This window comes from Arachis hypogaea, chromosome 13 (genome assembly GCF_003086295.3).
Source record: "Arachis hypogaea cultivar Tifrunner chromosome 13, arahy.Tifrunner.gnm2.J5K5, whole genome shotgun sequence".
Lineage (NCBI taxonomy): Eukaryota > Viridiplantae > Streptophyta > Magnoliopsida > Fabales > Fabaceae > Arachis > Arachis hypogaea.
The window spans coordinates 83,643,826-83,669,408 of NC_092048.1; the positions used below are offsets into that span (position 1 = coordinate 83,643,826).

Below are 25,583 nucleotides of genomic sequence, written 5' to 3' on the forward strand. Positions count from 1 at the left end.
CCTTAACGTTAGAGGCCACGTTAACTAGGTTAACGTGGCTTCTAACGTGGCCACTTATGAGTAAGTGCTAACGTTAGTGACAATGTTGAGTGTCGCTAACGTTGGCTCAACTTCTTTTCTCCACGTTAGAGTTCACATTAACTTGGTTAACGTGACTCTCTAACGTGGGCATTGATGGCTTTTTGAGAGTGTTATTGGCAATCACTTTTCTCATTAATCTTTGCAAGTTACCTCCCCTTTTCTTGCTCCTTTTTGGTCCTGAAATCAAGCAACAAAGTGCATCAAAGCTCTAGTCCAAGTCGTGAGTAATGCAACATAATATTTGTCACTAAACTTATGCAAAATACTCATGAAATCATGTAAAATGCACAATGTATGCTTGAGTCAAGGCATAAGTGAATATTTACCCAAAACTAGCTTATTTCCTAAAGAAATGCATGAAACTAACCTAAAAACAGTAAAGAAAAGGTCAGTGAAACTGGCCAAAATGCCCTGGCATCACAACACCAAACTTAAAGCTTGCTTGTCCCTAAGCAAGTACTGGAACAAGAGAATGATGAAATGAATATCCAGAGGAATGAGTCATCCTTGTGGAAGTCATATTACTAATTTTATGGTGGTTTCATGCATAGCAACTTAGGTTCATTCCATTATTGGCTTTCAGACCTTTATCCTGTCCTAAAACACCTACTTTGTTCATATCCCATGAGACTTTTATTCATTGATCCTTTTATTGTTATTACAAGGGTTGTTTGTGTTATTTAGGCTAGGTGCTCTGTAAGGGGGCAACTCTTTAAGATAAGCTTTCAGCCAACACTCCCGAACCAGTTGGTTCAAGGTGCTAGGTGTTGAGACACCCCTAAGGACTTACTCCCTCAAGCCTATCCCCCATACATACACACTACAGGCATTTAGTTTATTTATTTTCTTTTCTTGAGACCTTGGTGTCCAGCACCTCTTTGGGTTACTAAATGCTCTGTAGTGAGGGTTACTCTTGATAGTGGACTTTCAGCTGATAATCCCGAGTTAGTTAACCCAAGTTATCAAGTGATAAGGCACCCCTAAGAGCTTATTCATCCAAGTAGATCGCTCACACAGGAGCACCACAGACACTTGCCTCAAGCTTAAAACCATTGATGCCTAGCCTTATTGCTTACTCTTTTTCTTTTGTTTTTCACTTCCATTGTTCTTTCCCTTTTCTCTTATTAGGATCTTGTTATTAACTTAGTCTCATGAGTGTATCCAAAGCAAAGTATTCAGGATAGATAGTTGTCCTCCTAGCCTTGTGGTTGAACCAACTTAGCTAACTTATGACTACCCCAAAGATTCATGAATGCACTTCCACAATATGAACTCTACCCTGGTCTTTTAAAAACATAAACATTCTCTTCTTCATTTGATAAAAAGGGACAAACTTACAAGTAGATAAGGGAATGATGCAGTGACATAAAGACCAGTGCACATAGACTCTCTTCAATACCAAAAACTAAAAATAACATGATTTGAAAAAGGTCTAAACATAACATGGAAGCAAGTTCTATTTCATACAAGATCTTCCTTATTTAAAACACAGAGAAAGATGGAACAAAGAAGGAACTCCACCACCTTTTACTGTTGTGGGTGTCCACACTCTTTTCCTTGCTTGTCCTCCTTGTTTTTGTTGCCTTGCTTCTTTGGGTGAAAGTGCACCATTTCCTTATAAGATTCCTACAAGGTCACTGGAAGTTGCTTGTTCCCAAAGCACTTGAGACATAGTTAGCTTATATGTATGCTTGTGCCTCTTGAACTCAGTTTGGTGTGTGAACACCAAACTTAGTTCTTTGCCCAGTACACAATATTGCATATATGCCGAGACCCTCATATCTTATTATCAACAAAGCAATGATCACCTATAGTCTAACTACACCTAAGTGGTTTCTCTTGGTTGGATGGAGCTAGCAATGTTCTTTTGGGAGTGGGATGTAATTCTAACCAATGTCCTTTAGTGGAACACCAAACTTAGAATTACACCATCACTCTTGGATTGTTCTGGTGTGGAACACCAAACTTAGCTCCTTTCAATACAGGGGAAACCACTTGTGACTTTTATTGAAATAAGGATGAAATTAAAACTACCTGAGGTTGGGTTGCTTCCCAACAGAGCGCTCTTTTATCGTCGCTAGCTCGACGAGTTCTTAATTATTTGAGAAGGTACTTTACTCTAGGGTCTTCCCCCATGTTGCCCAGATAATGCTTGAGTCTTTGTCCATTCACTGTAAAAGTCCTCTTTGAACCTTCATCCGTGATTTCGATATGGCCATATGGTGACACTTTTGTAACCAAGAAAGGTCCGGACCACCTTGACTTGAGTTTCCCTGGGAACAGCCTTAATTTAGAAGTGTAAAGGAGTACTTGCTGCCCTTTTTTGAAACTCCTGGGTGCCAAGTGCATGTCATGTTGTCTTTTTGCCTTCTCTTTATACATCTTAGTGTTTTCATAGGCTTGTGACCTGAATTCCTCCATCTCTTGCAGCTGCAAGATTCTTTTTGCACCAGCAGCAATGCTGTCAAAATTTAGTATCTTGATAGCCCAAAGAGCTTTATGTTCCAGCTCTAGTGGTAAATGACAAGCTTTCCCATAGACTAATTGATATGGAGACATTCCCAGTGGGGTTTTGAATGCTGTTCTGTATGCCCACAGAGATCATCCAACTTCTTCAGCCAATCCTTTCTAGATGCGCCCACAGTCTTTTCCAGGATCCTCTTCAGCTCTCTGTTGGATATCTCAGTTTGCCCACTTGTTTGAGGATGGTAAGGTGTGGCTATTTTGTGTTTTACCCCATATCGTAAGAGGAGAGCTTCCAGTGGTTTGTTACAAAAGTGGCTCCCTCCATCACTGATGAGGGCTCTTGGGACTCTAAACCAGCTGAAGATATTCTTCTTGAGGAAGTTCATGACTACCTTGTTATCATTAGTTGGGGTTGCAATAGCCTCTACCCACTTGGAAACATAATCTACTGCTACCAGGATGTAATTGTTTGCATATGAGGTTGGGAATGGTCCCATGAAATCAATTCCCCACACATCAAACAGTTCAAGTTCCAAGATGAAATTTTGTGGCATGGCATTTCTTTTGGGCAGGTTTCCAGATCTTTGGCATTCATTGCAACTTTTTACTAGCTCTTTGGCATCCTTGAAAAGAGTGGGCCAAAAGAATCCGCTTTGTAACACCTTTGCTGCAGTTCTGTCCCATCCAAAGTGCCCGCCATAGCATAAACCGTGACAGTTCCATAGGACTTCTCTCCCTTCCTCTTCCGATACACATCTTCTAAGAATTCCATCTGAACATTTCTTGAAGAGATATGGCTCGTCCCAGACAAAGTATTTTGCATCATTCATGAGCTTCCTCTTTTGATGCTTATTGATCCCTGGGGGTAATGCTCCAGTTGCCTTGAAATTTGCAATATCTGCGAACCATGGTGCTTTATGAACTGTCATCAACAGCTCATCAGCGAAGAGCTCGTTAACACTTGTATCATTTTCTCCACCTTGATCATGAGGGATTCTAGATAAGTGATCTGCCACCTTGTTCTCCACTCCCTTCTTGTCTCTAATTTCAATATCGAATTCCTGCAACAGTAAGATCCACCTTATTAGTCTTGGCTTCGATTCTTGCTTGGTAAACAAATATTTAAGTGCTGTATGATCTGTAAAAACGATCACTTTAGCACCAATGAAGTATGATCTAATTTTGTCAAATGCAAAAATTATTGCTAGCAATTCCTTTTCAGTAGTGGTATAATTTCTTTGAGTTTCATTAAGGACTTTGCTAGCATAGTATATCAGACGAACTAGGTTATCTTTCCTTTGTCCTAACACTGCCCCAACTGCAAAATCAGATGCATCGCACATCAATTCAAATGGTAAGTTCCAATCAGGTGGGGAAATGATAGGAGCAGAGGATAACCTCTTTTTCAAATGTGTAAATTCTAGCATGCAGGTTTCATCAAAGATGAATGGTGTATCAGACACAAGGAGATTGCTTAAGGGCTTGGCTATCTTTGAAAAATCTTTAATAAATCTTCTGTAAAAACCAGCATGCCCTAAAAAACTTCTAATTGCCTTGACATCACTGGGTGGGGGTAGTTTTTCAATAAGTTCCACTTTAGCTCTATCAACCTCAATGCCTTGGTGAGAGACTTTGTGACCAAGGACTATTCCCCCTGTCACCATGAAGTGGCATTTTTCCCAGTTCAAGACCAAATTGGTCTCTTGGCACCTTTTCAATACCAAGGCGAGGTGATGTAGGCAACTAGGAAAAGAATCTCCGAATACCGAAAAATCATCCATAAAAACTTCAATGAATTTTTCTATCATATCTGAAAAGATAGAAAGCATGCAGCGTTGGAAAGTTGCAGGGGCATTACACAACCCAAATGGCATGCGCCTATAGGCAAACACTCCATACGGACAGGTAAATGAGGTTTTCTCTTGGTCTCTTGGATCAACCACTATTTGGTTGTATCCTGAATAACCGTCGAGAAAACAATAATAAGCGTGCCCTGCAAGTCTTTCCAACATCTAATCCATGAATGGAAGGGGAAAATGGTCCTTTCGTGTAGCATCATTGAGCTTCCTGTAGTCTATGCACATCCGCCATCCTGTGACGGTCCTTGTAGGTATGAGCTCGTTCTTCTCATTGGTAACCACAGTGATCCCTCCCTTCTTCAGTACGACATGTATGGGGCTAACCCAAGGGCTGTCCGAAATTGGGTATATGACTTCTCCTTGCCAAAGCTTCATAACCTCTTTCTGTACCACTTCCTTCATGATTGGGTTCAGCCTTCTTTGGGATTGAATGGATGGCTTGGCGTCATCTTCCAACAGTATTTTATGCATGCATATGGCTGAACTGATTCCCTTCAAGTCAGCAAGGGTCCATCCAATGGCATCCTTATGCTCCCGCAGCACCTTGAGTAGCTCGTCCTCTTGATCTTGACTGAGGGATGAATTTATGATCATTGGGTAGTTTTCATTTTTTCCTAGATATGCATATTTGAGAGTGGGTGGCAGTACTTTGAGTTCAAGTTTGGGTGCTTCTGATTTTTCGCTCCCTTCCTTTGGTGCATCTGGTATATGTGTTTCTGTTGTAGCTACCTCTTTACTTGATTCAGATTCTTCCTCCACCAATCTCTCGTTCTCTTCAGGTTCATCTTCTTCAAAATTCTCCTGCACTTCATCCTCAAGTGCATCTAACCTCATGCATTCCCCCAATTGTTCCGGTGGATAACTCATGGCCTTAAACACATTAAATGTCATCTTTTCATTGTGTAATCTAAGGGTGAGGTCACCCTTTTGAACATCAATGACAGCTCCAGCAGTAGCCAAGAATGGCCTTCCCAAAATGATGGAGGTTTTGGCGTCTTCCTACATGTCCAGCACCACAAAATCTGTTGGGAATATGAAATCTCCTACTTTTACTAGCAAATCCTCCACTATCCCGTGAGGGAATTTGAACGATCGGTCTGCCAGTTGTAGAGCCATTTTTGTTGGTTTAGCCTCCTCAATTTTCATCTTTCTCATCATAGCTACTGACATCAAATTGATGCTGGCCCCTAAGTCACAAAGAGCCTTTTCTACTGTGATTTCTCCTATAATGCAAGGGATCTGAAAACTCCCAGGATCCTTCAGTTTCTGAGGTAGTTTATGCTGAATGATAGCACTGCACTCTTCAGTTAGTATCACAGTCTCATTGTTCTTCCAGCTTCTTTTCTTAGTCATTAGCTCCTTCAAAAACTTGGCATAAAGTGGCATTTGTTCTATGGCTTCAGCAAATGGTATGTTGATTTGTAGCTTCTTGAAGATTTCCAAAAATCTCAAGAACTGGTTGTCATCTTCCTTTTTCTTCAATAGCTGGGGGTATTGAGCTCTTGAGATGTTGAGTTGGGGTATCCTTTTCTCTTTCTGCAAACTTGGCGTGGGGGGTTGCATTCCATCTTGCTCCTCTTCCTTTTCAATTGAGCTTTCTTTTAGTGGTTTTTGGGGATGTTCCTTCAGTTCCTTCCCACTCCTAAGTGTGATAGCTTGACACTCCTCCCTTTTGCTTGAATGGGTATCATAGCAAAAATTGTGGTTCAGAAGCTGCTTAAAAGATAGCTGATTTGTGTCTCCAGTTTTGTGATGGCAGCATTTTGATTCTGCATGTTTGACTGCACTTCCTCTCTGAATACTTTACTGTCTTGAATGTCTCTGCATATTCCTTCAATGAATGTTTCAATCTTAGAGAGCTTGTCATCAATTGATGAGTGGTTCGGAGCAGATGTGCTGTTTTGGTTTTGATAAGTATGTGGAGAAGTGTTGTTGTGGGGGTGTTGAGATGTCCTCTGGGTGAATTGTTGGTGAGCTGCATTGTTGTTGGAGTTGTAACGTCTCTGGTCTTGGTTTTGATCTTGCTCACTTCTCCACCCAAAGTTCGGGTGATTTCTCCATCCAGGGTTGTAAGTCTTGGAGTATGGATCATAGTTTTTCCTTGGTGAATTCCCAATGTAGTTAGCTTGCTCCTGACTCCCTTCTGCTTCTTGGTTTACTCCTTCTTGTGCTGTTGATGAAGTGGAAATTGCTGCTACTTGGTTCATCTCCATCTTCTTGGTGAGGTCAGCCAGCTGCTGGGTAATGAGCTTGTTTTGAGCCAACAGAGCATCCACATTGTTTAGCTCCATCACTCCTCTTGTGTTCCCTCTTTCGGAAGCATAGAAGTAGTCATTTTTTGCTACTGTTTCAATAACATCTATGGCATCCTCAATGGTCTTCTTCTTGTTCAAGGACCCTCCAGATGAATGGTCTACTTCCTTCTTTGACTCATAAGAGAGCCCTTCATAGAAAATGTGCAGCTAGACCCATTCGTTGAACATGTCAGGTGGACACCTCCTTGTTAAGTCTTTGAACCTCTCCCATGCTTCATACAGAGTCTCACCATCCTGTTGCCTGAAGGTTTGAACCTCAGCTCTCAGCCTATTGATTCGTTGAGGAGGGTAGAATCTTGCTAAGAATTTGTTCAACACATCCTCCTAAGTTGTCAAGCTCTCCCTTGGGAAGGATTCCAGCCACTTGGCTGCCTTGTCTCTGAGTGAGAAGGGAAATAAGAGCAATCTATAGGCGTCAGGATGAACACCATTAGATTTCACTGTGTCACATATTCTCAGGAAGGTGGTCAAATGTTGGTTGGGATCTTCTTGAACACCTCCTCCAAACGAACAGTTATTCTGAACAACGATGATGAGCTGTGGTTTAAGTTCAAAATTGTTGGCATGGATTGTTGGCTTTTGGATGCTACTTCCACAATTGCCTGGGTTTGGATTAATGTAAGAGCCCAAAACTCTCCTATCCTCCCCAGCATGATTTGCTCCACCTCCTCTGCCATGGTTGTGAATCTCTTCTTCATGATGATTTTCCATATTTTCTTCTATGTTTGGTTCAAAGTATTCCTCAAACTGTTCCTCCTCTTCTTCAGCACCAACTACTCGTTTTCCTCTTGCCTCCCTTCTTAGTCTAAGGAAGGTTCTCTCTGGTTCAAAATCAAAGGAAGTTGAAGCCCCGCTTCTTCTCCCTGTCATACAACCAACAAGTACAAGCAGAGAAGATAGGTGCAGACAGTATTTATGTCAGAATTGATGTTAGTTGTGGGTGATGCAATATATCAAACAGTTAGTGGGTTAGCAAACAGAATTGAAAATAACAAAGAAAAACAAAAGAGTAGATGGAGAAAGGAAGAAGTTTAACTAAAATAGAAAGTAAATCAATCAAATAGAAAATGAAATACACAAAATAAAATGCTCAATCTAGTGATCTTCCAATCTAATCATTGTTGATGCACAATCAATCCCCGGCAACGGCGCCATAAACTTGATGCCCGGAAAACTTGTCTCTCGACAAATCTCCCTTCGGCAAGTGTATCGAAGTTGTCGTCAAGTAAAAACTCACAATAGAGTGAGGTCGAATCCCACAGGGATTGATTGATCAAGCAACTTTAATTAGAAGAATGTTCTAGTTGAGCGAATCCAGAATTTGGGTTGAGAGTTGCAGAAAATAAAATGGCGGGAATGTAAATAACAGAAAAGTAAATGCTAGAATTAAAGGACTGGAAGTAAATGACTGAAAATAAATTGCAGAATTGTAAATGGGAATAGGGGATTTGCTCATAAAAGTAAATCGCAGAAATTAAAGAGAATGGGTGAGATTAGAGATGGGGAGTTCATTGGGCTTAGGAGATGTTGCAATTCTCCGGATCAAGTTCATTCTCAGCTCTTCCTCAATCAATGCACTCATTGATCTCCTTGGCAATCTTAAGTGATTGAATTACAATTTCTTGCAATTCAATCTCTCAAATCTTGATCAATAGCCAATTCCTTGGTCAATTGCTCATGAGAAGAGATGAAGTATGGTCACTGATTATACCACATGCATTTCCCAAACCAAGTATTGAGAGGGTTACAGTCACATACCCATCCAAACCCAATTTGGTCCAGCATGAGAAAGCATTTCTAGCTTGATCCCTTCATTCCTCTTCCAAGGTTCAAAAGAGATCCAAGTTTGAATAGCTTCTCTTCCAAGATAACTACTCAATTGGATGAAGATTGAAAGCTTTCAAGTAAAATCAAGAGGAAAAATAGAAGAAGAACAATGAAAATTAGTATTGATCCATCAAATTACAACAGAGCTCCCTAACCCAATGAAAGGGGTTTAGTTGTTCATAGCTCTTGAAAATGAAAACAAAGATGGAGAATACATCATAAAACTAGAAATTGCAAAGAAAGTAAATACAGAGAGTGGTTCTTCAGCCTCCAGAAACTATTTTACAATTCAAAGCTACTCCTATATATACTACTCTTCTCAGCTTCTAGTTCACTCTTCAAGTCTTTGGCCTTTGGATCTTGAGTTTGAAGCAGTTCCTTTCTTTAATTGGGCTTGGCTTTACTTGCAGAGAGAAAGTGCGAAGTGGGCAGAGACTTAAGCTCAGGGCATAAGGAGTGTTAATCATTTAGTGAAAGTCCAAGTTCGGGAACGTTAGTGACACTTAACATTGTCACTAACGTTCCAATGCACCCCTTTGCCTCACGTTAAAACCCACGTTAACTAGGTTAACGTGGCTTTTAACGTTGCCTTGTAAACCTTCGAGAACGTTAGTGACACTCAACATTGTCACTAACGTTCTAGTGTGCCCCTTCTTGCTTCACGTTAAAGCTCACGTTAACTAGGTTAACATGGCTTCTAACGTGGCCTTTGCCATCCTTCGAGAACGTTAGTGACATTCAACATTGTCACTAACGTTCCAATGTGCCCCTAGGTCTCACGTTAGAGTCCACGTTAACTAGGTTAACGTGGCTTCTAACGTGGCCATCTTTTAGCCATCCCAACGTTAGTGACAATGTTAAGTGTCACTAACGTTGGCTCATCCTTCATTGCTTATCGTTAGCTTCCACGTTAACCAAGTTAACGTGGAAGTTAACGTGACTCTTGGGGGTTGTGTGGTTGCTTCAACGTTAGTGACAATGTTGAGTGTCACTAACGTTGTCGACAACTCTTCATTCTCTACGTTAGTTCCCACATTAACCAAGTTAACGTGGGAGTTAACGTGGTACTTAGCACCATAGGCCAACGTTAGTGACAATGTTGAGTGTCACTAACGTTGGCTTCTCTCCCTCCCCCTTAACGTTAGAGGCCACGTTAACTAGGTTAACGTGGCTTCTAACGTGGCCACTTATGAGTAAGTGCCAACGTTAGTGACAATGTTGAGTGTCACTAACGTTGGCTCAACTTCTTTTCTCCACGTTAGAGTTCACGTTAACTTGGTTAACATGACTCTCTAACGTGGGCATTGATGGCTTTTTGAGAGTGTTATTGGCAATCACTTTTCTCATTAATCTTTGCAAGTTACCTCCCCTTTTCTTGCTCCTTTTTGGTCCTGAAATCAAGCAACAAAGTGCATCAAAGCTCTAGTCCAAGTCATGAGTAATGCAACATAATATTTGTCACTAAACTTATGCAAAATACTCATGAAATCATGTAAAATGCACAATGTATTCTTGAGTCAAGGCATAAGTGAATATTTACCCAAAACTAGCTTATTTCCTAAAGAAATGCATGAAACTAACCTAAAAACAGTAAAAAAAAGGTCAGTGAAACTGGCCAAAATGCCCTGGCATCAGATACTTAGGAAGTAAATTTATCAAGCTACTCTTCAACTCAAAGTTTGGATCAAGGTTAGGATACCTTGCTTGAAAAGGTTGGAGTATGATATCCGGAGCTCCTTGCTCATGCAAAGTAATCCGTTGTAGCTCCGCCATGTATGGCTCACCTGTAGGATGCAAAGATGTATTAGTAGTGCCAACAGAAGAATAGGAAGTAGCGGACTCCAAGTCACTCTCGGTGCCGCCTAGTGATTCGGTATGTTCCTCAAGAGAGGCCAAAGTACTAGCTGTATAATCCAACCACCGTCTACCTTGCCGAGTGTGTAACAAGGTTCTTTTAATCTCAGGATCAAACTCGGCTAAGCTAGAATTTGGTTGAGACCGAGTCATCAAACTTGGGAGTCATAGCACACATATAAAAGAAATCTAAACTATAGCTAAGTACTAAAAGAAAGTAAACTATCTACAATATTCACATATTCACATAACCAATATCAAGGCACATGTTGCAACCATTCCCCGGCAACGGCGCCAAAAATTTGATGCGTCTCAAGAGACTATGTTGGTATAGAATTTATCAATAAAATCCCGTTGCAAGTATAGCTCTTCCCAACATCAATCCTCGAGTATCAAATTTAGAAGGAATTTGGTTGTCACAAGTTCAACCCCAATAAAAGTAACCGAAGTATTCAAACCTCGGGTCGTCTCACAAAGAATGGGCAAACATGTGCTTCAACATTGGTTAGAAATCCGGGGTTACAAGTCATGAGCAAGAAATTAAACTAGGAATATTAACAAGCAAGTAATCTTGGAATGCAAGAAACTAATGCAAACAATTAGAACAAAATGTGATTAATTCCAAAGTCATCAAATAACATTCAATGTAATTCTATTCTAACTAAACAAGTAACTATAACTAAGACAAAACAATCAAGATTTTTGGGTTTTCAAATATGAATGATAAAAGTAACTATTGGCTAGGCATGGGAATTGAGGTCACCATCCTTGTCTAATAACCATATCTTGACAATTGGGAGGAACCGAACTCATTAAGTTTACTTCTATACTTGAAGTATGTTAAATGGTTTGGTCAACATTAACCCATAAGGTCCAACCTCACTACCAATTAACTTGGTAGTAGGCTAGTGTTAATGGCTATCAAATTGACGACTAAGGGTTCCCAAATCATCAAATTCATTAGACCCAATGACTCAAGTTTACCCAACTCCCTTAGCCTAGGCCAAGAGTAAAAAAGGACTACTCCATAATCAAAGGAAACATTTCATCAAACACATGGTAAGCATTAATAAAAGATCTAATTAAATTGCAATTAAATTGGATTTAACAAGTACCCACTAACAATTACCAACATACAATCACTCAAACAACATAATTAATCATGGAAATTATCAATGCAACAATAACAAATCAAAATCTACAAGATTCATGGAATGGGTATAAAATGACAATCAACAAGGAAACATAAAACTAACACAAGATCTAAGCAAAATTATACTAGAGAATTCAAATTAAACAAGTAAAACTAGTAATTAACAAGATCCAATTCAGAATTCAACAAGGGAAGATCAAATTAAAGCTAGATCTAGAGAGGAACAAAGGTTTCTCTCTCTAGAAGAACAAAGAACCCAAAAACTAACTAAAATTGTGTCTAAGTGTCAAATGATTGATCCCCTCCCCCCCCCCTTTTCCCCTATCATCCTTGGGACTTTTCCATGCAAAAACAGCTTGAATTTGGGCTGATGAGCCTCAGAAATTTCCAGGCACGATTTCCTTTAATGAGGTCACGTGCAGCTTCCCGCGCGTACGCGCCATGCGTGCGTGCGCGCTGATGAGCGGATAATTTATACACTTTTTGGCATTGTTTTTAGTATGTTTTTAGTATGTTTTAGTTAGTTTTTATTATGTTTTTATTAGTTTTTACTTAAAAATTACATTTCTGGACTTTACTATGAGTTTGTGTGTTTTTCTGTTATTTCAGGTATTTACTGGCTGAAATTGAGGGACCTGAGCAAAAATCTTATTCAGAGGCTGAAAAAGGACTGCAGATGCTGTTGGATTCTGACCTCCCTGCACTCGAAGTAGATTTTCTGGAGCTACAGAAGCCCAATTGGCGCGCTATCAATTGAGTTGGAAAGTAGACATCCTGGGCTTTCCAGCAATATATAATAGTCCATACTTTGCCTAAGATTTGATGGCCCAAACCGGCGTTCCAAGTCAGCTTAAGAATTCTGACGTCAAAACGCTAGAACTGGCACAAAAGCTGGAGTTAAACACCCAAATTGGCACAAAAGCTGGCGTTTAACTCCAAGAAAAGTCTCTACATATGAAATCTTCAATGCTCAGCCCAAGCACACACCAAGTGGGCCCAGAAGAAGATTTCTACATTAATTACTTATTTCTGTAAACCCTAGGCTACTAGTTCTCTATAAATAGGACCTTTTGCTATTGTATTTTCATCTTGGATATACTTTTTGATCTTGGTTCTTCGGGTTCCCTCTCTGGGGCCGAAGCCAATGACCACCATTATCACTTTTGTATTTTCAACGGTGGAGTTTCTACACACCATAGATTAAGGTGTGGAGCTCTGCTGTTCCTCATGAATTAATGCAAAGTACTATTGTTTTTCTATTCAAGTCAAGTCTATTTCTTCTCCAAGATATTCATTCACACTCAAGAACATGATGAATGTGATTATTATGTGACTGATGAGCCGATAATTTATACGCTTTTTGGCATTGTTTTTACATAGTTTTTAGTATAATTTAGTTAGTTTTTAGTATATTTTTATTAGTTTTTAAATAAAATTCACATTTCTGGACTTTACTATGAGTTTGTGTGTTTTTTTGTGATTTTAGGTATTTTCTGGCTAAAATTGAGGGACTTGAGCAAAAATCAGATTCAGAGGTTGAAGAAGGACTGCAGATGCTGTTGGATAATGACCTCCCTGCACTCAAAGTGGATTTTCTGGAGCTACAGAACTCCAAATGGCGCGCTCTTAATTGCGTTGAAAAGTAGAAATCCAGGGCTTTCCAAAAATATATAATAGTCCATACTTTGCCCAAGTTTAGACGATGCAAATTGGCGTTCAACGCCAGTTTCATGCTGCATTCTGGAGTTAAACGCCAGAAACAGGTTGCAAAGTAGAGTTAAACGCCAGAAACAGGTTACCAACTGGTGTTTAACTCCAAGAGAAGCCTCTACACGTGTAAAGCTCAATGCTCAGTCCAAGCACACACCAAGTGGGTCCCAGAAGTGGATTTCTGCATCAATTACTCATTTTGTAAACCCTAGTAACTAGTTTAGTATAAATAGGACTTTTTACTATTATATTTACATCTTTGGATTGTCTTTTGATCCTTGGATCATGTTTAGGGGGCTGGCCATTCGGCCATGCCTGGACCTTATCACTTATGTACTTTCAACGGTAGAGTTTCTACACACCATAGATAAAGGTGTGGAGCTCTGCTGTTCCTCATGAGTTAATGCAAAGTACTACTGTTTTTCTATTCAATTCAAGCTTATTCCTATTCTAAGATATCTATTTGTACCCAAGAACATGATGAATGTTATGATTATGTGATGCTCATCATCATTCTCACCTATGAACGCGTGCCTGACAAACACTTCCGTTCTACATGCAAACAAGCTAGAATGAGTATCTCTTAGATATCTAATACAGAGGACCGAGTCCGAGATATTAGAATCTTCGTGGTATAAGTTAGAACCCATGGATGGCCATTCCTGAGATCCGGAAAGTCTAAACCTTGTTTGTGGTATTCCAAGTAGGATCTGGGAAGGGATGGCTGTGACGAGCTTCAAACTCGCGACTGCTGGGCGTAGTGACAGACGCAAAAGGATGGTAAATCCTATTCCAGTATGATCGAGAACCGACAGATAATTAGCCATGCAGTGACAGCGCATTGGACCATTTTCACAGAGAGGATGGGATGTAGCCATTGACAACGGTGATGCCCTACATAAAGCTTGCTATGGAAGGGAGTAGGAATGATTGGATGAAGACAGCAGGAAAGCAGAGGTTCAGAGGAACGGAAGCATCTCTGTATGCGTATCTGAAATTCTCACCAATGAATTACATAAGTATCTCCATCCTAGTTTATGTTTTATTTATCTTTTAATTATTAAAACTCTATAACCTTTTGAATCCGTCTGACTGAGATTTACAAGGTGACCATAGCTTACTTCAAGCCGACAATCTCCGTGGGATCAACCCTCACTCACGTAAGGTTTATTACTTGGACGACCCAGTGCACTTTCTGGTTAGTTGTATCGAAATTGTGAAAAGAACTAAAATTATGAACGTGCGTATTAAGTTTTTAGCGCCGTTACCAAGGAATGAACAATCACGATTTCGTGCACCAGTGACACTCATCACCATTCTCACCTATGAACGCGTGCCTGACAACCACTTCCATTCTACATGCAAACAAGCTTGAATGTGTATCTCTTGGGTTTCTAATCTAAGATTAGAACCTTCGTGGTATAGGCTAGAATTATTGGCGGCCATTCCTGAGATCCAGAACGTCTAAACCTTGTCTGTGGTATTCTTCATGATCTTCAAGTTGTTCTTGGCCAGTCTTCTTTTTTTATCTTCATATTTTCTTGTTTTGTGTCTTTTCTTATTTTTCATATGCATTCTTGAAACATTAATGTCTAAAGAATAAAAAATTTTTAAGTTTGTTGTCTTGCATGTTTTCTTTTCTTGAAAATTTTTCAAAAATAAGTTCTTGGTATTCATCTTGACATTCAAAGTGTTCTTGGTGTTCATCTTGACATTCATAGTGTTCTTGCATGCATCACATGTTTTGATCCAAAATTTTCATGCATTGAGTCTTTTTGATGTTTTTCTCTTTCATCATTAAAAATTCAAAAAAATCAAAAAAATATCTTTCCCTTATTCTATCATAAAATTTCGAAAATTTGGGTTGACTTTTTCAAAAAATTTTCAAAATTTGTTGTTTCTTATGAGTCAAATCAAATTTTCATTTTAAAAACTCTATCTTTTTCAAATCTTTTTCAAAAAAATCAAATCTTTTTCATTTCTCTTTCATAATTTTTGAAAATTTCAAATTGATTTTCAAAAATCTTTTTCTTATTTCTATTTCATATTTTCGAATTTAATACTAACAATTAATATGATTGATTCAAAAATATTAAGTTGTTACTTGCCTATTAAGAAAGGTTCAATCTTTAAATTTTAAAATCATATCTTTTAGTTTCTTGTTAGTCAAGTAATCAACTTTAATTTTCAAAATCAAATATTTTTAAATTTCTTTTTCAAATCTTTTTCAAAATAAATTTCAATCACATCTTTTTCAAAATCAATTTCAAAATCTTTTCTAACTTCTTATCTTTTCAAATTTGATTTTCAAATCTTTTTCAATTAACCACTTAACTTTTTGATTGATTCTTATCTTTTTCAAAACTACCTAACTAATTCTCTCTCTCTAATTTTCGAAAATTCCTTCCCTCTTTTTCAAAATTCCCTTTTTTTTAACTAATTGTTTTAATTTTTAATTTAATTCGATTTCAATTTTAATTTTTGAAATTTAACTTTAAATTTTATTTTTTAATTTAATTAATTTTCGAAATTCCCTCTCTCTCATCTCCTTCTATTTATTTATTCATCTACTAACACTTCTCTTCCACCTAAAATTCGAACCCCATCTTCCTCTCCGTGTTCGAATTTTACCTCTTCTCCTTCTTACATTCTTCTCTTCTTATACTTGCATAAGGAATCTCTATACTGTGACATAGAGGAGTCCATATTTTCTTTTCTGTTTTCTTCTTTTTCATATGAGTAGGAACAAGGATAAGAACATTCTTGTTGAGGCTGATCCTGAACCTGAAAGAACTCTGAAGAGGAAGCTAAGGGAAGCTAAAGCACAACTCTCTGGAGAAAATCTGACAAAAATTTTCGAAAAAGAAGGAGACATGGCCGAAAATAATAACAATGCAAGGAAGATGCTTGGTGACTTTACTGAACCAAATTTCAATTTACATGGAAGAAGCATCTCAATTCCTGCCATTGGAGCAAATAACTTTGAGCTTAAACCTCAATTAGTTTCTCTGATGCAACAGAACTGCAAGTTTCATGGACTTCCATCAGAAGATCCTTTTCAGTTCTTAACTGAATTCTTGTAGATCTGTGATACTGTTAAAACCAATGGGGTTGATACCGAGGTCTACAGGCTTATGCTTTTCCCGTTTGATGTAAGAGACAGAGCTAGAGTATGGTTGGACTCTCAACCTAAAGATAGCCTGAACTCTTAGGATAAGCCGGTCACGGCTTTCTTAGCCAAGTTCTTTCCTCCTCAAAAGCTTAGCAAGCTTAGAGTGGATGTTCAAACCTTCAGACAAAAGGAAGGTGAATCCCTCTATGAAGCTTGGGAGAGATACAAGGAACTGACCAAAAAGTGTCCTTCTGACATGCTTTCAGAATGGACCATCCTAGATATATTCTATGATGGTCTGTCTGAGCTATCAAAGATGTCACTGGACCATTCTGCAGGTGGATCCATTCACCTAAAGAAAACGCCTACAGAAGCTCAAGAACTCATTGACATGGTTGCAAATAACCAGTTCATGTACACTTCTGATAGGAATCTTGTGAATAATAGGACGCCTATGAGGAAGGGAGTTCTTGAAATTGATACTCTGAATGCCATATTGGCTCAAAATAAAATATTAACTCAGCAAGTCAATATGATCTCTCAGAGTCTGAATGAATTGAAGGAATCATCTAATAGTACTAAAGAGGCATCTTCTGAAGAAGAAGCTTATGATCCTGAGAACCCTGCAATAGCAGAGGTGAATTACATGGGTGAACCCTATGGAAACACCTATAATCCTTCATGGAGGAATCATCCAAATTTCTCATGGAAGGATCAACAAAAGCCTCAACAAGGCTTTAATAATGGTGGAAGAAACAGGTTTAGCAATAGCAAGCCTTTTCCATCATCCACTCAGCAACAGACAGAGAATTCTGAGCAGAATCCATCTAGCTTAGCAAATATAGTCTCTGATCTATCTAAGGTCACTTTAAGTTTCATGAATGAAACAAGGTCCTCTATTAGAAATTTGGAGACACAAGTGGGCCAGCTGAGTAAAAGAGTCACTGAAACTCCTCCTAGTACTCTCCCAAGCAATACAGAAGAGAATCCAAAAGAGAGTGCAAGGTCATTGATTTAAATATCATGGCCGAACCTACAAGGGAGGGAGAGGACGTGAATCCCAGTGAGGAAGACCTCCTGGGACATCTAGTGATCAACAAGGAGTTTCCCTCTGAGGAACCAAAGGAATCTGAGGCTCATCTAGAGACCATAGAGATTCCATTGAACCTTCTTATGCCATTCATGAGCTCTAATGAGTATTCTTCTTCTGAAGAGAATGAAGATGTCACTGAAGAGCAAGTTGCCAAGTACCTTGGTGTAATTATGAAGCTGAATGCCAAATTATTTGGTAATGAGACTTGGGAAGATGAACCTCCCTTGCTCATCAATGAACTGAGTGATCTGGATCAACTGACATTGCCTCAGAAGAAACAGGATCCTGGAAAGTTCTTAATACCTTGTACCATAGGCACCATGACCTTTGAAAAGGCTCTATGTGACCTTGGGTCAGGGATAAACCTCATGCCACTCTCTGTAATGGAGAAACTGGGAATCTTTGAGGTGCAAGCTGCCAGAATCTCATTAGAGATGGCAGACAACTCAAGAAAACAGGCTTATGGACAAGTAGAGGACGTGCTAGTAAAGGTTAAAGGCCTTTACATCCCTGCTGATTTCATAATCCTAGACACTGGGAAGGATGAGGATGAATCCATCATCCTTGGAAGACCCTTCCTAGCCACAGCAAGAGCTGTGATTGATGTGGACAGAAGAGAATTGATCCTTCAACTGAATGAGGACAACCTTGTATTTAAAACTCAAGGATCTCCTTCTGTAACCATGGAGAGGAAGCATGAAAAGCTTCTCTCACTGCAGAGTCAACCAAAGTCCCCAAAGTCAAACTCTAAGTTTGGTGTTGGGAGGCCACAACCAAACTCTAAGTTTGGTGTTGAACCCCCACATTCAAACTCTAAGTTTGGTGTTGGGAGGTTCCAATAATGCTCTGAACATCTGTGAGGCTCCATGAGAGCTCACTGTCAAGCTATTGACATTAAAGAAGTGCTTATTGGGAGGAAACCCAATGTTATCTAATTATGTTTATTTATTTTCTATTGTTATTTCATGTTTTATTAGGTTGATGATCATGTGGAGTCACAAAAACTACTGAAAAATCAAAAACAAAATGAAAAATAGCAGAAAAAAATAGCACACCCTGGAGGAGAGCAGTCTGGTGTTTAAACGCCAGAAACAAGCATCTGTCTGGCGTTTAATAACAGAAACAGGCACCATGCTGGTGTTTAATGCCAGAAACTAGCATCTACCTCGTGTTAAACGCCAGAACAGAGCATGGATAATTTATACGCTTTTTGGCATTGTTTTTACATAGTTTTTAGTATAATTTAGTTAGTTTTTAGTATATTTTTATTAGTTTTTAAATAAAATTCACATTTCTGGACTTTACTATGAGTTTGTGTATTTTTCTGTGATTTCAAGTTTTTTCTGGTTGAAATTGAGGGACTTGAGCAAAAATCAGATTCAGAGGTTGAAGAAGGACTGCAGATGCTGTTGGATTCTGACCTCCCTGCACTCAAAGTGGATTTTCTGGAGCTACATAACTCCAAATGGCGCGCTCTCAATTGTGTTAGAAAGTAGACATCCAGGGCTTTCCAGTAATATATAATAGACCATACTTTGCCCAAGTTTAGATGACGCAAACTGGCATTCAACGCCAGTTCCATGCTGCATTCTGGAGTTAAACGCCAGAAACAGGTTGCAAAGTGGAGTTAAACGCCAGAAACAGGTTACCAACTGGCGTTCAACTCCAAGAGAAGCCTCTACACGTGTAAAGCTCAATGCTCAGCCCAAGCACACACCAAGTGGGCCCCAGAAGTGGATTTCTGCATCAATTACTCATTTTGTAAACCCTAGTAACTAGTTTAGTATAAATAGGACTTTTTACTATTGTATTTACATCTTTGGATTGTCTTTTGATCCTTGGATCATGTTTAGGGGGCTGGCCAATCAGCCATGCCTGGACCTTATCACTTATGTACTTTCAACGGTAGAGTTTCTACACACCATAGATTAAGGTGTGGAGCGCTGCTGTTCCTCATGAATTAATGCAAAGTACTACTGTTTTTCTATTCAATTCAAGCTTATTCCTATTCTAAGATATCCATTCGCACCCAAGAACATGATGAATGTGATGATTATGTGACGCTCATCATCATTCTCACCTATGAACGCGTGCCTGACAAACACTTCCATTCTACATGCAAACAAGCTAGAATGAGTATCTCTTAGATATCTAATACAGAGGACTGAGTCCAAGATATTAGAATCTTCGTGGTATAAGTTAGAACCCATGGATGGCCATTCCTGAGATCCGGAAAGTCTAAACCTTGTATTTGGTATTCCGAGTAGGATCTGGGAAGGGATGGCTATGACGAGCTTCAAACTCGCGACTACTGGGCGTAGTGATAGACGCAAAAGGATAGTAAATCCTATTCCAGTATGATCGAGAACCGACAGATGATTAGCCATGCAGTGACAGCGCATTGGACCATTTTCACAGAGAGGATGGGATGTAGCCATTGACAACGGTGATGCCCTACATAAAGCTTACCATGGAAGGGAGTAGGAATGATTGGATGAAGACAGTAGGAAAGCAGAGGTTCAGAGGAACGGAAGCATTTCTATATGCTTATCTGATATTCTCACCAATGAATTACATAAGTATCTCTATCCTAGTTTATGTTTTATTTATCTTTTCATTATTAAAACTCTATAACCTTTTGAATCCGCCTGACTGAGATTTACAAGGTGACCATAGCTTACTTCAAGCCGACAATCTCCGTGGGATCAACCCTTACTCACATAAGGTTTATTACTTGGACGATCCAGTGCACTTTCTGGTTAGTTGTATCGAAATTGTGAAAAGAACTAAAATTATGAACGTGCGTATTAAGTTTTTAGCGCCGTTACCAAGGAATGAACAATCACGATTTCGTGCACCAGTGACACTCATCACCATTCTCACCTATGAACGCGTGCCTGACAACCACTTCCATTCTACATGCAAACAAGCTTGAATGTGTATCTCTTGGGTTTCTAATCTAAGATTAGAACCTTCGTGGTATAGGCTAGAATTATTGGCGGCCATTCCTGAGATCCAGAACGTCTAAACCTTGTCTGTGGTATTCTGAGTAGGATCTGGGAAGGGATGACTGTGACAAGCTTCAAACTCGCGATTGTTAGGCGTGTGACAGACGCAAAAGGATCAATGGATCCTATTCCAACATGATCGAGAACCGACAGATGATTAGCCGTGCGGTGACAGCGTGCGTAGAACATTTTCACTGAGAGGACGGGAAGTAGCCATTGACAATGATGATGCCCAACATAAAGCTTGCCATGGAAGGGAGTATGAATGATTGGAAGAAGGCAATGGGAAAGCAGAGGTTCAAGAGGAACAAAGCATCTTCATACGCTTATCTGAAATTCTCACCAATGAATTACATTAGTATCTCTATCTTTATTTTATGTATTATTCATCTTTTAATTATCAATCCTCCATAACCATTTGAATCCGCCTGACTGAGATTTACAAGATCACCATAGCTTGCTTCAAGCCGACAATCTCTGTGGGATCGACCCTTACTCGCGTAAGGTTTATTACTTGGACGACCCAATGCACTTGCTGGTTAGTTGTGCGGAGTTGTGATAAAGAGTTGAGATTACAATTGTGCGTACCAAGTTGTTGGCGCCATTGATGATCACAATTTCGTGCACCAAGTTTTTTGTGCCGTTGCTGGGGATTGTTCGAGTTTGGACAACTGACGGTTCATCTTGTTGCTTAGATTAGGTACTTTTCTTTTTATTTTTCAGAATTTTTAATGAATTATAAAGTTCCAAGGTGATGTTCTTATCATCACAAAAGCTGATTGATTCTCATCAATTTAGCTACTGAATGTAATGTCCTGTTGAAGCTTGGCTAGCCATGTCTAATCTTTTTAGATTGAAGCTTTAGACTAACATTACATGATTCCTGAAATTCTTATTAAAAGTTTTGAATCTCTTTATTTTCTTTTCCACTCAATTTTCGAAAAATCACAAAAAATTTATAAAACCATAAAAATAAAAAATATTTTATGTTTCTTGTTTGAGTCTAATATCAATTTTTAAGTTTGGTGTCAATTGCATGTCTTTATTCTTCATGCATTTTTTGAATATATGCATTATGTTCTTCATTGATCTTCAAGTTGTTCTTGATGATTTCCTAGCTCTGATCTTTAAATTCTCTTATTTTGTGTGTTTTGTTGTTTCTTACATGCATTTTCAAATTGTTATAGTCCTTAGTATACAAATTTCTAAGTTTGGTATCTTGCATGCATTGTTTATTTGATCTTAGTTGCATTTTTTATTGTTTCTCATCATTAAAAATTCAAAAATATTTTCAAAATTGTGTCTTTTCAAGTCAATAATACAGAGAATTGAAGATTCAGAACATTCAGTAGAGGAATTAAACAGAAAAAGATGGGCGTTCAAAACGCCCAGTGAAGAAGGAAAACTGGCGTTTAAACGCCAGCCAGGGTACCTGGCTGGGCGTTAAACGCCAGAATGGATACCATTCTGGGCGTTTAATGCCAGGAGGACACTAGAGGGAAGATTTTGTTTTTAATTCAAATTTTTTTCAAATCTTCATAATTTTTCAAAATCAAATCTTTTTCAAATCATATATTTTCAATCATATCTTTTCAAAATTAATTTCTTTTCAATTTTTTTTATTTATTACTATTTTCGAAAATCCTTGCTACAATTAATAATTTAATTCAAAATTTTCTAGTTGTTACTTGCCTATTAAGAAAGGATCAAAAGTTTTAATTCTAGAACCATATCTTCTAATTTCTTGTTAGTCAAGTAATCAACTTTAATTTTAAAACTTTCTCTTTTTAATTTGATTTTCAATCATATCTTCTCAATCATATCTTTTCAATCACATCTTTTTCAAAATTAAGTTTCAATCATATCTTTTTGATTTCTAATTTCAAAATCTTTTTCAAAAATCACTTAATTTCTTTCCCAATCTTAATTTTCGAAAAACCTTTACCAAATTTTCTAAATTTCTTTTAATTATTTCAAAATCTTTTACTTTAATTTCGAAAAATTCTTCCCCTCTTCTCACATCCTTCTATTTAAGGACTAACACTCCTCCACTTTCAACAATTCGAACTCTATCCCTCTTGATAAGTTCGAATTCTTCTCTTTCTACCTCCTCCTTCTATTTTTCTTTTCCTCTGACACCTCAAGGAATCTCTATACTGTGACATAGAGGATTCCATACTTTCTTCTTCTCTCTTCCATATGAGCAGGAGTAAGGACAAAGACATTCTAGTTGAGGCTGATCCTGAACCCGAAAGGGCCTTGAAGAGAAAGCTGAGAGAAGCTAAAGTACAACTCTCTATAGAGGACCTAACAGAGCTTTTCAAACAAGAAGAAGCCATGGCAGCCAAAAACACCAACAATGCAAGGAAGGTGCTTGGTGACTTTACTGCACCTACTCCTGACTTCTATGGGAGAAGCATCTCTATCCCTGCCATTGGAGCAAAAAATTTTGAGCTTAAGCCTCAATTAGTTTCTCTAATGCAACAGAATTGCAAGTTTCATGGACTTCCATTGGAAGATCCTCATCAGTTCTTAGCTGAATTCTTGCAAATCTGTGACACTGTCAAGACTAATGGGGTTGATCCCGAGGTCTACAAGCTTATGCTTTTTCCCTTTGCTGTAAGAGACAGAGGTAGAACATGGTTGGATTCACAACCTAAAGAAAGCCTGAACTCTTGGGAAAAGCTAGTTAATGCCTTCTTGGCAAAGTTCTTTCCACCTCAAAAATTGAGCAAGCTTAGAGTGGAAGTCCAAACCTTCAGACAGAAGGAAGGTGAATCCTTCTATGAAGTATGGGAAAGATACAAGCAATTGATCAGAATGTGTCCTTCTGACATGCTTTCAGAATGGAGCATCATAGGTATCTTCTATGATGGTCTGTCTGAACTGTCCAAAATGTCATTGGACAGCTCTGCTGGAGGATCTCTTCATCTGAAGAAGACGCCTACAGAAACTCAGGAACTCATTGAAATGGTTGCAAATAACCAATTCATGTACACCTCTGAAAGGAATCCTGTGAATAATGGGACAAATCAGAAGAAATAAAAGAGTTCTTGAGATTGATACTCTGAATGCCATACTGGCTCAGAATAAAATATTGACTCAACAAGTCAATATGATTTCTTAGAGTCTGTTTGGAATGCAAGCAGCAACAGGCAATACCAAAGAAGCTTCATTTGAAGAAGAAGCTTATGATCCTGAGAACCCAGCAATGGAAGAGGTGAATTACATGGGAGATTCCTATGGAAACACTTACAATCCTTCATGGAGAAATCCTCCAAATCTCTCATGGAAGGACTAACAGAGGCCTCAACAAGGCTTCAATAACAATAATGGTGGAAGAAATAGGTTTAGCAATAGCAGGCCTTTTCCATCATTTTCTTAGCAACAGACAGAAAATTCTAAGCAGAGCCACTCTGACTTAGCAACTGTAGTCTCTGATCTAATTAAAATCACTCAAAGTTTCATGACTGAAACAAGGTCCTCCATCAGAAATTTGGAGGCACAAGTAGGTCAGCTGAGTGAGTAAGAAAGTTACTAAACTCCCTCCTAGTACTCTTCCATGCAATACAAAAGAGAATCCAAAAGGAGAGGGCAAGGCCATCAACATGACCCACACGGCCAAACTTGGAGAGGAGGAAGAGGCAGTGATCTCCACTGAGGAAGACCTCACTGGACATCCACTGGCCTCCAAGGAGTTCCCTCATGAGGAACCATGGGAATCTGAGGCTCACACTGAGACCATAAAGATTCCATTGAATTTACTTATGCCATTCATGAGCTCTGATGAGTATTCTTCCTCTGAAGAGGATGAAGATGTTACTGAAGAGCAAGTTGCTAAGTACCTTGGAGCAATCATGAAGCTAAACTCCAAGTTATTTGGTAATGAGACTTGGGAGAATAAACCTCCATTGCTCACTAAAGAACTGGATGACTTGACTAGGCAGAAATTACCTCTGAAGAGACAAGATCCTGGAAAGTTCTCAATACCTTGTACCATAGGCACCATGACCTTTGAGAAGGCTCTGTGTGACCTAGGGTCAAGCATAAACCTCATGCCTCTCTCTGTAATGGAGAAGCTAGGGATCATTGAGGTACAAGCTGCAAGAATCTCATTGGAGAAGGCAGACAATTCAAAGAAACAGGCTTATGGACTTGTAGAGGATGTCTTGGTAAAGGTTGAAGACCACTACATCCCTGCTGATTTTATAATCCTAGAGATTGGAAAGTGTATAAATGAATCCATCATCCTTGGTAGACCCTTCCTAGCCACAGCAAAAGTTGTGATTGATGCCCAACATAAAGCTTGCCATAGAAGGGAGTATGAATGATTGGAAGAAGGCAATGGGAAAGCAGAGGTTCAGGAGGAACAAAGCATCTTCATACGCTTATCTGAAATTCTCACCAATGAATTACATATGTATCTCTATCTTTATTTTATGTGTTATTCATCTTTTAATTATCAATCCTCCATAACCATTTGAATCCGCCTGACTGAGATTTACAAGATGACCATAGCTTGCTTCAAGCCGACAATCTCCGTGGGATCGACCCTTACTCGCGTAAGGTTTATTACTTGGACGACCCAGTGCACTTGCTGGTTAGTTGTGCGGAGTTGTGATAAAGAGTTAAAATTACAATTGTGCGTACCAAGTTGTTGGCGCCATTGATGATCACAATTTCGTGCACCACGCGCCGATTGCTTTTGTGATCCACGCATGCGCGCCATGTGCGCGTGCGCGTAGATGGAAATTCTCTGATCCGCGTGGATGCGTCCATCCTTGCGCGCCGCTTCCATCTATATACATCTATGCGTGCGCACGAAGTGCGCGTGCACGCGAAGTGCGCGCCAATGCTGAAGTTCCCGAAATCCAATTCTTCATGTTCCTTCCTTTTTGCGCATGCTTTCTTTCTCTCTTCTAGGCCATTCTTGTCCTATAAATCCTGAAATCACTCAACAAATACATCACGGCATCGAATGACAATAAAAGAGGATCAAAATATAGCAATTCTAAGGCAAAATAAGCATGTTTTTTATCCTGGAGCAATATTAGGAAGAGAACACAAAACCATACATTTCTTGTGAATAAGTGTGAGAAATATTG

At 39.0% G+C, this 25,583-nt stretch overlaps 3 non-coding genes across 3 annotated transcripts; 1 reads left to right on the forward strand and 2 right to left on the reverse strand.

Moving 5' to 3' along the window:
* The first annotated feature begins 6,887 nt into the window (after window positions 1-6,887).
* Window positions 6,888-6,991, forward strand: LOC112739852 (small nucleolar RNA R71). Its single transcript, XR_003170787.1, has one exon. It is a non-coding gene; the product is annotated as a small nucleolar RNA R71 (small nucleolar RNA).
* A 9,540-nt stretch (window positions 6,992-16,531) lies between these two features.
* On the reverse strand, window positions 16,532-16,639 carry LOC112739890 (small nucleolar RNA R71). Its single transcript, XR_003170827.1, has one exon. It is a non-coding gene; the product is annotated as a small nucleolar RNA R71 (small nucleolar RNA).
* Window positions 16,640-23,211: 6,572 nt separating this feature from the next.
* LOC112738680 (small nucleolar RNA R71) lies at window positions 23,212-23,319 on the reverse strand. The gene has a single exon (XR_003169626.1). It is a non-coding gene; the product is annotated as a small nucleolar RNA R71 (small nucleolar RNA).
* Window positions 23,320-25,583: the final 2,264 nt, after the last annotated feature.